Source organism: Tauraco erythrolophus, chromosome 6 (assembly GCF_009769465.1).
Source record: "Tauraco erythrolophus isolate bTauEry1 chromosome 6, bTauEry1.pri, whole genome shotgun sequence".
NCBI lineage: Eukaryota > Metazoa > Chordata > Aves > Musophagiformes > Musophagidae > Tauraco > Tauraco erythrolophus.
Window position 1 is genome coordinate 48389513 of NC_141470.1, and position 13612 is coordinate 48403124.

The window sequence follows — 13612 nt, forward strand, 5'->3', positions numbered from 1 at the left end:
CCTGCCTGAAGCATAGAAGAAGAATTAACAGAAGCGTGGAAAGCTCTTTGGAGACCTCATAGCTGTTGAAGAAAAAACATAGCTACAAAGGTGCCCCAGGAGAATTTGTCAAGCCCCTAACTAAACTTCATGGGAAGCTGGAGAGGCCTTGGTGTAGCTCATAAGAGGGTGTGATGCTTGGAAGGTTGGCTAGCCTGGTGTAGGAATGGCCATCATTTGTCTTCAGCATATCTTGATAAGCAGGTAAACTGTGAATGCCCACAGCAGATTGCTTTCTCCTGGTGGAGGCAAGGGGAGGCAGGTAGATCTTTCTGAACAATGGAATTGGTTGGTTTAAATTTAGCTAAGCTGAGAATTGTTTTTCTTCTCCATGAGAGACCTTCACTGCCCTTAACACTTTCTGCTGTGAATGCTACAGTTCTAGGCTCACCACAGCTTCTGTTTCACCAACTCAGAGAATAATATTATTCTGGAAATAACTTCTGAAGCTATACAATGCTAAAAAGATTTTGTTCAGAGTATTTTCTCAGCCTTGAAAAGAGAAGACTTCGGGGGGACCTAATAACTGCCTTCCAATACCTGAAGGGAACCTACAGGAAGGCTGGGGAGGGACTTTTTACAAGAGTGTGCACTGATAGGACAAGGGGAAATGGGTTTAAGTTGAAGGAGAACAGATTTAGATTAGATTTTAGGAAGAAATTCTTCAGTATGAGGGTGGTGAGACTTTGGAATAGATTGCCCAGAGAGGTTGTGGATGCCCCCTCCCTGGAGGTGTTCAAGGCCAGGTTGGACGGAGCCTTGAGTAGCCTGATCTAGTTGAGAGGTGTCCCTGCCCATGACAGGGAGGTTGGATTAGATGATCTCTAAGTTCCCTTCCAGCCTATGCCATTCTATGATTGTCCTAGTTTTAGCTGGGACAGAGTTATCTCTTCTTTTTAGCAGCTAGAAGAGCTCCGTGTTTTGGTTTTACTCAGAGGCTGGCTCTGAGAAGAATGCTGATAGCAAGCTGATGTTTGTGGTTGGATGTGAGACTCCAAGGACTTTTCAGTGTGCCAGAGTGCAGAAGCACAGCGGGATAAGGGGGGAGCATGGCTGGAACAGGGGGGCTGCGATTCCCCTTGTGATTTGTGGTGGAATTTAGGATTGAGAGACAAACTGGCCAATTAGTATTCCATATTGTGCAGCATCATGCCCAGTATAAAAGTGAGGGACAGCCAGAAGGAAGGGCTTTTTGCACTTTTGCTCTCGTATCGCTTTTGCTCTTTTACGCTTCTGTGCTTTTGCTCTATTGCCTTTTTTTTCTCTCTCTCCCAGTACTCCCACTCTCAGAGTACTCTCTCTCTCTCTGCCTCTCTCTATTTCGGGCCTTGCGTTCGTCCGGGATTGTAGCTTCAGGACGAGACGGGCTTCGGATAAGAGGGGGTGGTGAGCATCTACACTGTGTGTTACTTATCTGTGTTAAATTGTTCTTATCTCAACCCACGGGTTTCCCGTTTCTCCTTTAATTTTCTCCCTCATTCCTGGGGGTGGGGGAGGGTGAGTGACCAGCTGTGTGGGGTTCGGTTGCTGGAGCGACCTAACCCACGACCATGATTCTATGATTTTCCCCTCTTTTTTGCAATGAAGCTTTCACTGAACCTATCTCTGGGTACTGATTTGGACCAGAATTTGTAAATGTGGTGAACTGTTTGCTGTGTTTGCCTGGAGAAACCAGCCAGGCTTGCATAACATTTTTGTGCTGAAATGGGAAAAGAATCAAAACAAGAGGTTTGTGATAGGAGATGCAAGAGGCCTGAGGAGATACACCAGGGACTGAAAGATGTGTATTAATATGGGTCTGATGAGCCACAAGAAAACAGAGATGTAAGAGGGGGTAGGATGATTTGTGTAGGATCAGGGTGTTGGCCAGCAAAACAGGGCATGGGAGCCAATCTAGTGTGGCACAAGGGGTTAACGACAGACTGACTTAATGCCCTGCAGTTGTTACTCCTTTTGATACGTACAGCTAGACAAAAGTTTAACACTTAAGAGAGAAATAGATAACTATTTTTTTTAAGTTACAAAATATGAATAAGGTTATTTTTCCAACAGTGTGAGGGAATTAAGCAGCAGGACACTATTTCCTTGCTTATGGCTCCAGCCTTCTTTCAGCCAGTACCGAAGAGCTGTTTTTCTCTGGGTTCCGGTCAGGGCTGACTACCAGGATTATCTTAGCTTCATTTGGAGCTGCCTTCTCTATGCTTTATCTGCTTTTCTTTGTGTCTCCAAGACTCTTGTGCAAAACAGTACTCAGAAAGTCATGTCCCTATCCATCCCTGTACCAGTCCAGTTCAAATTTCTGGACATTCGCCTCTCCTTTGGGCAGTGTTTTGGAATGGAGATTGCCGTTTCTCTGCAACGGAGCTAGATTATATCTTGTAGCTAACTTAAGATCAGCAGTAATGTCCACCTGCTTTCACTATGTTTCACCCAACCCATGGCAATACCTGCTTTTTCTGGAGCCTGAGTTCTGTATCTTTCTTTATGCCATCATAGTGGAACTATGTGGTGATGTGTTTTCTCAGGTCACTTACTGGCACTAATGAAGACTGTAGCTCCAAGAACTCTTGTACTTGCAGCTGAGAGAGGCTGATATGGGTTAAATCTTCCCTAGCAAAAATGATGAGTTTGGTCCTACCATGCAATTCACCTTGTAACTGTGTCAGATATGTAGTTTAGTAGAGCAGGAGAGACAGATTTGGGAATGAATGGCTGAGATGGGATCAGTTATTTTATCATTCTTGGCTTATGTTGGCTTTTGTAAATTTAAATATGGCCTGGAAGAGTCTGTGGTCAAGTTACAGGAGTACTGGAGGTGCATTCAGTGCATATTTACTTGGGCAGCAGTGGTTGGAAGCAAGGTAGTCTCAGTAGCTTCTGATATCGTATTTAGTTCCTGTGGTATGTGGTTAATCACCTGTACTGCTTCAGCTTTCATGTCCATCCTCCATGGACATTCATTCTCTCTCATGCTAATTGCTGCTCAGGTTGGTGAGTGGTGAAGCCGGGTAGTAGAAACTTTCTTTAGGTCTCAGGTTCAGTTACTTTCTGTCAGTGCTTTGTGCATCTAGACGGGCTTCAGTCTCCTAGATTCAGAGCTCCCTAGTGCATTCATTACTAGCCCTTCCATCTCAAACATATCAGGGATTTGAGCTTGTACAGTTGTCGTGATGGGGCTCCTATTTAATGACTCAGTCATTTGTCTCCCTGTCTCTAGCAGTGAAGAAAGTCTTGTGGCTGTAACCTATGACCAGGGTCTCTGCCTTTTCTGTCACCCATGTTGGATGATACTGAGCTAATGAGTTCATTTTGTCTATGCCTTGCTTTCTTAGTCCATAAAATGAGAGTAGCGAGACCATTACCCTCTCTCTCCCCTCCCCATCCAGGATGAAGTGAAAGGCTTCATCTGCCGGTGTAAACAAAGCCCTAATTTACATGTAAATGCGTGTGATATCGCTGTAGCAGCAGAGTTGTACCAGTGAAGCTCTCCTTGTGTGCAGGCAGCTTATGTCAGCAGAATAGGGCTCTTTTTTGAGCAGAACTTTTCCAAGCACTATCAGCTATATCAGCAAAAACACTGAATACCAATATAACTGCATCCTCATTAGGACCCAGAGCCCCTTGATATTTTAATTCCTAGATTCTTTTTAGGTGCTGGAATACTTTTGAGGATCTGGGCCTATGACTTCTGGCACCATGGAAGTGACCCCTAACCCTCCTCCCATCAGTACCCTGGTGAACAGGTTGAGAGCAGATGTGGTCTCACACATTTATCAATGGCTGTAGAGTGCTCTGAGAGGCTCTGGTAAAGGGTGCTGAGCCTGGCAGAGCGTGATCAGGTGACTATGGCTAACTTCAAAGAGGGCCACAGCTGCTGCTTCTGACAACATTGTTGGTACTGCAGGAGACTGGACAGGTTCCTCCTTATTCACCTGGTCCTGTGTGAAGAACAGAACTAAACATGGTGTTCTCTTGAACATGCGTCTTTGTTAATAGCTTTTGTTTCATCCTTTACTGATGCTATTACAAAGGTGGCACAGTGTACCGTAGAGAAGAGGAGAGATGGTGAGGATGGTACTCTAGCACCTAAGCGCGACCGAACCTTAGCTTAAAGAAGGAAGGAAGGAGCAGTTTGTCCCCTTTCAGGTACCAAGCACAGTTTTGCAGGTTCTCATTCTCCTGCCTCTTTAGAAAAATTGGATGAAGGGGGATAGACAAGCTGACAAAAGACATGGCTAAAGGAGCTTTTTTTTTAATGCTCAGCTGTCTATCTGCAGAGTCAGTTCAACTCACTGATCCAACAGAAAATTATCCCATGGAAAATTGACTAGTTTTCCTTCCGGTCAGTGAACTGAACTGACTTGGTGGCTGGTGTCATGGGTTAGACCGCTCCAGCAACAGAACCCCACACACAGCCGGTCACTCACCCTCCCCCACCCCCAGGAATGAGGGAGAGAATTAAAGGAGAAACAGGAAACCCGTGGGTTGAGATAAGAACAATTTAATACAGATGATTTAATACACAGTGTAGATGCTCACCACCCCCTCTTATCCGCAGCCCGTCTCATCCTGAAGCTGCAATCCTGGACGAACGTGAGGCCCCGAAATAGAGAGGGGCAGAGAGAGAGAGAGAGAGTACTCCAAGAGTGGGAGTACTGGGAGAGAGAGGGGAAAAAAAAGGGAATAGAGTAAAAGCGCAGCAAGCGCAAAAGAGCAGAAGCGGCGAAAGAGCAAAAGCGCAAAAGCCCTTCCTTCCGGCTGTCCCTCACCTTTATACTGGGCATGACGCTGCACGATATGGAATACTAATTGGCCAGTTTGGCCCTCAATCTTAAGTCCAAGTACAAATCATAAGGAGAGTCGTGGATCCCTTGTCCCGGCCGCTCCCCCCTTATCCTGTTTTGCTCCTGCACACTGGCAAGAACACGGCAGCTGAAAAGTCCTTGAGACCTCAGTGCCAACTATAAACATCAGCTTGCTATTAACATTCTTCTCAGAGCCAGCCTCTGAGTAAAACCAAAACATGGAGCTCTTCTAGCTGCTAAAAAGAAGAGCTAACTCTGTCCCAGCTAAAACCAGGACACTGGGGGAAGGTGGCCATAGATTAGATGTAAGGGGAAACTACCCCTTCTGTTCAGGGAAATGCGCTTGAATTATAGATCTGGTATTAGGAGTGATGGGAGCACAGAAGAACCAGCTGCCTGAAGCTCAGTCCAAAGAAAAAGGTCAGTACAGGAAAACAGGAGGCTGCTGCCTCTCCTTTTGGCAAGGATATTGTTATTTGAATGGAAGAGAGAGGCTTTGCCATACAGTGTGATGGAGCAAGGGAGAAATTCAACAGCATCCTTAACTACCCATAACTAGGTAGTTAAAAACTTTCCCTTCAGAATCAAAGTAAGCAAAAGCCATGCTTAACTTGAGGAAAGGAAAGATGTTAGAGGCTGTGCCCTACCATCGGGGAAGTCCGCCCCAGGACCAGGTATGGATACTTAGGCTCCCATCAGAGAGACATCAGAGAGTCTGTCACAGCAGGCAGGACACATACTAAGCCCTCAAGTTGGCTTTCCCGCTCACAGAGTGCGTGTTGACCAGCATCAGCCCAATAGGGCGGCAAGGCTGGCTCTGTGCTTGCCCCCCACGTTCAGGGGAGACTTGTCTGTGCCCGACAAGAGTAAGAAGCAACTATGGGAAATGTCAATATTCACAGGAAAATCACATCTCCAGTGAAGATGCTGCAGGCCGGAGTGGCTGCTGTATCGAGCATGGCCATAAGAGGGAAGTGTGCGCTCAGGCATTAGGTGTCTTTCTCCGGGCTGGAGCAGCCCCAGCTGGGTTGGTTGTGGGCTCTGCAAGCAGCATGGGCTCTGCCTGGGTCCCACCGCCTGTGCGGGGCTAAAAGCAGGACCTGTGCCTCCCGAGGCACCTGAGCTCAGCCCCAGCCAGGCGTGCGGGTCGTGATGATGGGGATGGGGAGAGAGGGGAGCTGGGGTGGGAGGTGAACTGCTGTGTGCAGGTGCCTGTGACTTCCTGGAGATGGGAGAGGATGAGATGCGCAACCCTGACCAGTCCTGGGAGAACTGGGGCTGCCTTGTCCAGAGAGGCTGGGCAGCCAGTTGGGGAAATCTCATTTCAGTTGTATCCTCTGTATACATGTACATCAGATCACTGGGTTTATTAGCGGTATCGTACTCAGATTAGGGCATTCAGGCTTGAGGATGGTGGTGTTGAGGTGCTTTTAGGAAAGGTAGGAGACCTCAAGAGAAAGACAGCCAAAGTCAGCAAGGTGAGCTTGAAAGGTTTACAAAGAGGATGGTGGCTCCAATAGGATATGGGCAGGCATCCCAGCCAGCTCTCTAAAGGAGACATTTTGCCTAAAGCACTTCTCAGAGCATTTCGTAGGCCACATGTATAGAGCACACAAGCTATGTAGCAGTAAGAAGTGGGACTTGGTTGGTAGCAATCCCATCAGACTTGGGTGACTGCCACCCTCATGATATGGACCGTCCTTGACTGTCTGTCTTTGCTATGTGCTTGTTGAAACTCACCACAGCACAAGGCAGAAAAGGAGACATGCGCCATGTAATTTGGGAATTTGAGGCTGCATGAAGTCTACGCCTGTGGGCTCCTGTGGGCCCTGTTAGCCCAGGGGAGCTGTCATGTACGTATGGCTGAGGATTTTCTACTTGCCACCTGGCCTGGCTGAGGGAAGGTCTATTCCCATCCTAGTAACACTGTGCAAGCTCTAATCACACCAGCACCTTCAGGAAGAACTGAGGGAACCTGATGTGACAGTGGTAGTTTGGGAGAGGTCCCCAGGCTGTGTCTGGTGGTGTAAGTGGGAGTTGAGTTTCATCTTTTGATATGGGGTGATACCTAGCTGTTGTGTAGCAGAGGAGTTAGGGACTCAGCTCATGGCTCCTATCTACCGTGCTCCTGCTATGCTATAAAATCGGTCACTGCTGTTCTGGACTCTGTTTCCCTGCTATCAGCAGAGAACTGAGCCCTCCTGCAGGGGCCCACAGGGTGCTTTGAGGAGAAATGGAATTTGGATTGATTTCCTATAGTTACCTGCCAAGAATGTGAGCAGCAGGGTCCAATCAGGAGCACCAAATGACCTGACCACCAGCTTTCCATGAGTTAACACTGCAGAGAGACACACAGTCTTCTCCTTATAGATCTGCTGCTCGAGGACATTTTTTCCTCAGAGGCAGAAACAGGAAAATGAATGAGACAGAGCTGAATTTATTCCTTGTTCGTGCCAGAGCATGAAAACAAAATGCATCCAAGAATAAACTGTACAAGAGCTGTAGGCAGGGGTTGTGGCAAGGCTGGGGGAGACAGGCTGGGTACGTCTTTTGGCAGCTGGCTGAGCACGTGTTGATCTTGTGCTTCTAAAGCATTTTATGGCCGTGCAGCAGAGGGACCAGCAGTTGTAGGAGCAGGGACTGTAAGCCTGGCTGGTTATCCAGAGGCATGGGGGTTATGAGCGGAAGAGAGCTGAGGGAACATGTATTGCTCAGCACATATAAGTTGTGTATTGTATATGGACAAGGGTGTTGTGTGTGGGCTGTGGGCAGGGGGCTGCTGTGCGTGTGGGTACACGGGCATCGTGTTGCCTGTGTTGTGCGCAGGGCAGATGTGCCAGGGATGGCTGCGTGTAATAACACAAGAGGTTACTTTGCAGTTAAATGAGGCGAAGAATTACCATGGTGACTGCACTCTCCTCTGCCTGCCAGATGCCAGCCTCCCAGGCAATAATGTTTGTGTGTTGTTCTAAAAGGCCCAAACCCACTCTCCCTCTTTTGAGAATGGGTGAGGCCAAGGCTGCCCCCTCTCCAGACTGGGAGAATGGTAGACACTGGGCTGTGGGGTTGGTTTCCGCACACTCTATCTTTCAGAAGAAGGGGCCCTCTGTCTAGGTACCTTCCACACTGGTGGCTGCTGCAGCGCAAAGGCAGAAGGGCTGTGGTTTGGGTTACTGTGATATGTTCTGGTTCTTGCACTGCATGTCCACACAGAGTCCTCGGGAGCAGTGAAGTCTGAGCCAGTTGCCAGTCCTTAGGCACCTACTGTGCATGTGCAGAGAGCTATCTGTTGGAGGACCTCGCACCCATGCTGCAAGAGAGGTGCTCTAGGGAGCATCAGAGTGAACAACTTCAAGCCTAGCACCACCAGGAGCTTGGAGCTCACCAGCAGTAGGTACTGCAAGACACTAAGGACACACAGAAAGCAAATGTGCACCAGAAGATAAAGCCTCCTTGCACCTAGTATATTCATGCTTGCTGTTAGTACCCACACAGAGTATGTTTTCTGTTCTTACTCATTTGGATCAGATCACGTTCTGGGCTGTAGCCCTGGCAAAGAAAGTACAGCTGCATCTTTCAGGTACCACGGGAGCTAAGGTGCGTTCCTCAGAGACCTTACTCCTTTCATCTTCAGAGGCCTTATGTCTTTCATCAGCTCTCCAGGTTTAGTGCTCAGTGGCTTGTGAGGCCATACAAATCGTGCCTCTCCTGTGCTCTCAGTTGAAGGTTTGGGGAGATGGTTGCTGTGTGGTCTATGGGGAAAACTTGGAGGAGGAAAGGTTTTGTGGCCTAGAATGTTTGCAAATGCTTGGTTTGGGGAGGAACAGCGATGCATCCTGTACAGACCCATATGCAAAAGCTAGAAAGAGCAAACCAAGTAGATGGTCACACTGGTCCCATAGGCTGAATTGCCACAGGAGACTAGAGAGGTGCTGTAGACCAGCAGGTAGGTCATCATGTCACTTCTGCTGCTCTGGAACATTGCAGACATGCATAACACGGCTCAAGGCAAAGGTCTGGTGCTCCTCCTCAGTGGTGTGCCCATTGCAGCATCTTCTCTTGAGTACTCATGTTTTCCCTTTACGTTTTTTGTTTAAAGCACAGAAAAGCATGCTAGACATTGACAAACAGGTATTGTCATCTTGTAGAGGGCTGACAAATGAACAAATAAGTGCACTTCAGTGGAGGTGAAGCAATCTGTCCACACAGCAGCAATTTGCTAATTTGCACGGTCATGAGGTCTCATTGGAAAGATATTTTTAGATGAAAAAGCAAGGAAATGATGCAAAATAGATTTGAGCATATTCCAGGAGATAGTTAAATCTTTCATAGTGAAAACTGATAGTAGATCAGTCTGTGTGCTATGAACATCTCATCACAAAAATACATCACGGGAGGCTTCTGCTATCTATTCTTGGCCAAGCACTGACCTTGGCTATTAGATCTCAATTAAGCAAGTATGTGACTAATGTTTTCCTCTCTCTCATTTTTCTGCTGCAGAAAGTAATATCCAATGAATCAAACACTCAGTACCTGTATACTTTCCAAATGGGACACATGGTTTCTCAGTAGGTTCCATGTCACCTGAAAAAACAGCATTTCTTATGCAAATTCCAAGGAAAGGAAGTATTAAAGATCTATGAAACCAGAGATTGGAGCCTTCAGCATTGACCAGCCTCTGCTGTTCCAGAACGGAGTGTGGGTGATGCTTGCAGCTTCAGGGGATGGATGTGTAGGCCACAGGGATCAGATAAACCATGCCATATCTTTACTTCTTAATGCTTGCTCACTTGGGATCCTTCTTTCTTTTAATATCTGCTGTATCATTTTGTCCTAAGAGAAGGGAAGACGCACTAGTGGATTAGACAAGGGTAGTAATAAGACTATGCAAGACTTGGCTTGTTTTATAAGACATCTGTGCAAGCCAGGAGATGTCTGCAGACCGGTTCCACTTTCAGCCTGGGTAAATGCTGAAGCATCAAAACAGTGTGCCAAACTCAGATCTCTTCTGGAGCACAATCACAGCACTGGGCTAGGAAGGGCTTGGAGGAGATCATGTCCCTATGGTCATGTTTGACATCCAGCAGCAGCTGTCAATGGCAGGAGCAGCTGCAGAAACAGTTGTTGAAGAGGTGTGCTCCTGCTGTTGACAAGTGAGGACAGGGTGTGAGGGGGGGACGAAGAGTTCTCTCTGCCAGCTAATTACCCTACAGTTGGGATTCAAGCAGGGAACAGGTGACATGGCAGCATCTGAGCTACAAAAATGGAAGAAGTGGCAGGAAAAGGACAGATTTTTGTTGCACTTATTCTAGCACTGCTTAGAGGCAAGAGGAAGAGTGAGGGGGAAAAATGGATTGTGGACAAGGACACGCTATCTCCTACAGACTGCCAGTCCTATGGGAAGCAAGAGAGATGCTGCTTGGTCAACAGCATTTTGATGAGGATTTGATGGAGCAATGTCAGTGTGAAGAATAGAAGAAAGGTCTCCTACATGGTGGAACAAACCCCTTGCCTTGAAAGGACCTGTGGCATATTTTCAGCTCTGGGCTGAAAAGGGGCTTATTTGCGCGCAGCATTCAGCTGGGTTTAGAATGGCTGCGGATGATTTGCAGTAGTGTGGTTAAAACCTTCCTGACCCCCTGTCAGATATGCCTGACAATCAGCACTTTTGCAAAGTCAGGTTTCATCATAGCAATGAGAACAAGCCAACAAACTCAAACCAGTCATTACAAGATTGATGCTGTTCTCTGACAGTCTTTCCAGGTGCTGGCTATGTTTGACAAAAGGTCAGACTAACACCTGACTTCAGTCTTAGAGGAATGCTGTCTGAAAAGCCAAGGGGGAAAAGGCCAGCATATATGAAAGCATGCTGACCGGAGTGGCGGAAAGCTGTACCTAAGCTTAATGCCAGCCACTGGGACAAGGTAAGACAACACCAGATCAATTCTCTCTGTTCTAGAAAAGATGGGACATGCTATGCAACAGCTGGGAGTGAGAAGGGTGTTAGATCTTGGTGCTTGTCCCATATTCAGTGTATGTTTGTTCCCTTTTCTTTGCCTGCCTTGGCTGTGAGCAGTGACACTTTCTTCGTCCTTGAAAGAAATTATTTCCAACCATATTTTTGTTACCACTACTGCTAAGAATTTCTTAGTGCTCCACTCGGGTTTACTTTTGTTCAGCTCCATCCCATGATTCCTAGCTCCACAATCTAAAGATTTGTCTAAAGAGCCATCCTCTTATGAACCAGCGAGTCTTTTCGAAATTTATATTCTGTCTGAAAACAAAGCTAACTCTGAAGCTTCAGCAACAACCAAGACCTCTGCCTGGACTGATTGTTTTTAAGCAAGAACAGTGCTTTGAAAGATGAGTCTCCTTTCCAGGCTGTGTGCTCTCCTTTGGCTCCTCCATCATTTCAAAATCAATAGCTGTCTCTGATTGCCCCTCTCCCCTCCAGACCCTGCTCTTTGCTACCTCATTTTGGTTTTAATTTGCCACAGCAAAATTGCAGTCATTTTTCCCCCATCCTAATTAAGAAACCTATCCATTAAGGAGAAAGAAAACAAAAACAAAACCTTCTTATCTAAGCCCTTAGTGCAGAACAGAGACAGAAATGATTGGTGAGATGATCACCTCTAGAAAGCCAAGGCTTTTATTGATTCTTCTGGCCTTCCTCAGTAAATACAGAATGAGGTTTAAATTCACCTAGAAGGAAGCTAAAAGCTAATGTAAAGTGCTGACTTCCCAACATCAGAGAAGAAAGAGGCAGTATGTCTCCTAGGCTGAGTCTCTTTTTACTCTCTGTACGTAGCTTCAACAAGAATATTTGGAGAATGTTTCATTGTACCTCATAGAATCATTTAGGTTGGAAAAGACCTTTAAGATAATCAAGTCCAACCATAAACCTAATACTGCCAAGTCCACCACTAAACCATGTCCCTAAGCGCCCCATCTACACGTCTTAGTGCTACTTCACCTTCTGTCTCTGTTTTCCCATGTTTTGGTATAAATTGGCCTTGCTCCTGACCTTCCAGGGGGTAATGGTCCTGACCTACCTTTTGGAAGAGCTTTGAGATCATGAAACAGATTAGAAAAGCTGTATTGTGGGCAAGTGGCCTCCTTCAGCCCAGCACTTGTGTTAAGGAAATGAGCATCGAGTGATGGTGAAGGAGGGCACAACCTCAGTGCTCTGATTTCTGATTACAGACTCAAGAAGGAAAAGGCTACACAGAGAAAGTCAGGGGAGAGTCCACTACGCGTGGGGATTTTGTGGAAGAGGACATTCAACGACACCACCGGAAAAGGTCAGAGACAGAAGAGTCCCTACTGACTTAGGAAAAACGAGATGGGAAATGCCTCCACCAAGTTAAAACTTTCACTGTTCAGAGGAATAAACATCTCCTCTATTCTGCAGAGGGGGAAAGCTAATGCAGGTTTTTCCAGACTTTATTCCCTCCTTCCTTCTTCCCTGATGTAGTGGAAGTGGTAGATATCTTCCGTGATGCCTATCTGAATATAAGCCCTAAATTAAAAGCAGATCTGGCTCCCTGCTGTGCTCCAGACACTTGGGTTTACCATCTTGGAGAGATAAGCATTTAGCTGATTAACCTGTTCAGAGACTCTATGCATAGTCAACTCCTCCTAAGAGGAGTCATACACTTAAAATGGCAGGAACCGGATGGAGATGATGCTCACTGAGTTAAAATTACTCTGTATTCCAGATTGTTCCTCTCTTGACCAGGACTTCAAGAGTGAAACCCCTCACAGCAGAATCTGTGATAAAAATCCAGACAAATTTGCATTAAGAGCATAAAAGTAGGCTTTTGAGCTTGGCTTCCTAAGGGAATAAGGCTTATGCTCTCACGGTCTGTGCATGTGTTAAACTGTGTGTCCTCAGATTCCTGTCCAATAACTTTGAAACCTATCAGTCTATTTCAATTAGATTTGATAGATGGCATAAATTTCACAGCTAATTAAGTTCCTGCAGGTTTAGTAGGTAGCCAGCTAGAGGAGAGGGACCCTATAAATACCCTGATTCAGGAAAAGGTGCACTGTACATATATTAAACACTGGAGAGATCACATGGGAAAAATCACTTTAAAATGCTCAGCTGGAAGCAAAGCTTCAGTGAGCACTCACAATTTTTCAGGAACATAAATCCATAGGGAACCATGGTACATTCATTCTGCACCTCACAAAACTACTGCTTTTGTTTTATTGTATGTAGATGGGAGGAAAAAAAATATTTCATTTAGGAAACACAGTAAAAAATCCCCCATAGCCTAAGATCCAGTGGTTTTAAGTGGATCTGGTGGATCTAGCAGGTTTAGGAACTAGGATTCAGTAGCCCAGTTGTTATTGGCATCCTGTTTGTAACAAAACCCAGCACTAGCAGAGAGTGTGGTGTACCACCTGAAATAGGAAAAGGTGCTGAGGAAAGTCAGGGGCCCAGGAGAGGAACTTTTTACAAGGGCATGTAGTGATAGGACAAGGGGCAATAGATTTAAACTGAAAGAGGGGAGATTTAGATTGGATATAAGGAAGAAATTTTTCACTCAGAGGGTGTTGAGGCACTGGAACAGGTTGCCCAGAGAAGTTGTAGATGCCCCATCCCTGGAAGTGTTCAAGGCCAGGTTGGATGAGGCTTTGGGCAACCTGGTGTAGTGGAGGGTTTCCCTGCCCATGGCAGGGGGGTTGGAACTAGATGATCTTTGAGGTCCCTTCCAACCCTAACCATTCTATTATTCTATGTTGTGGGTCCTAGGATCCTT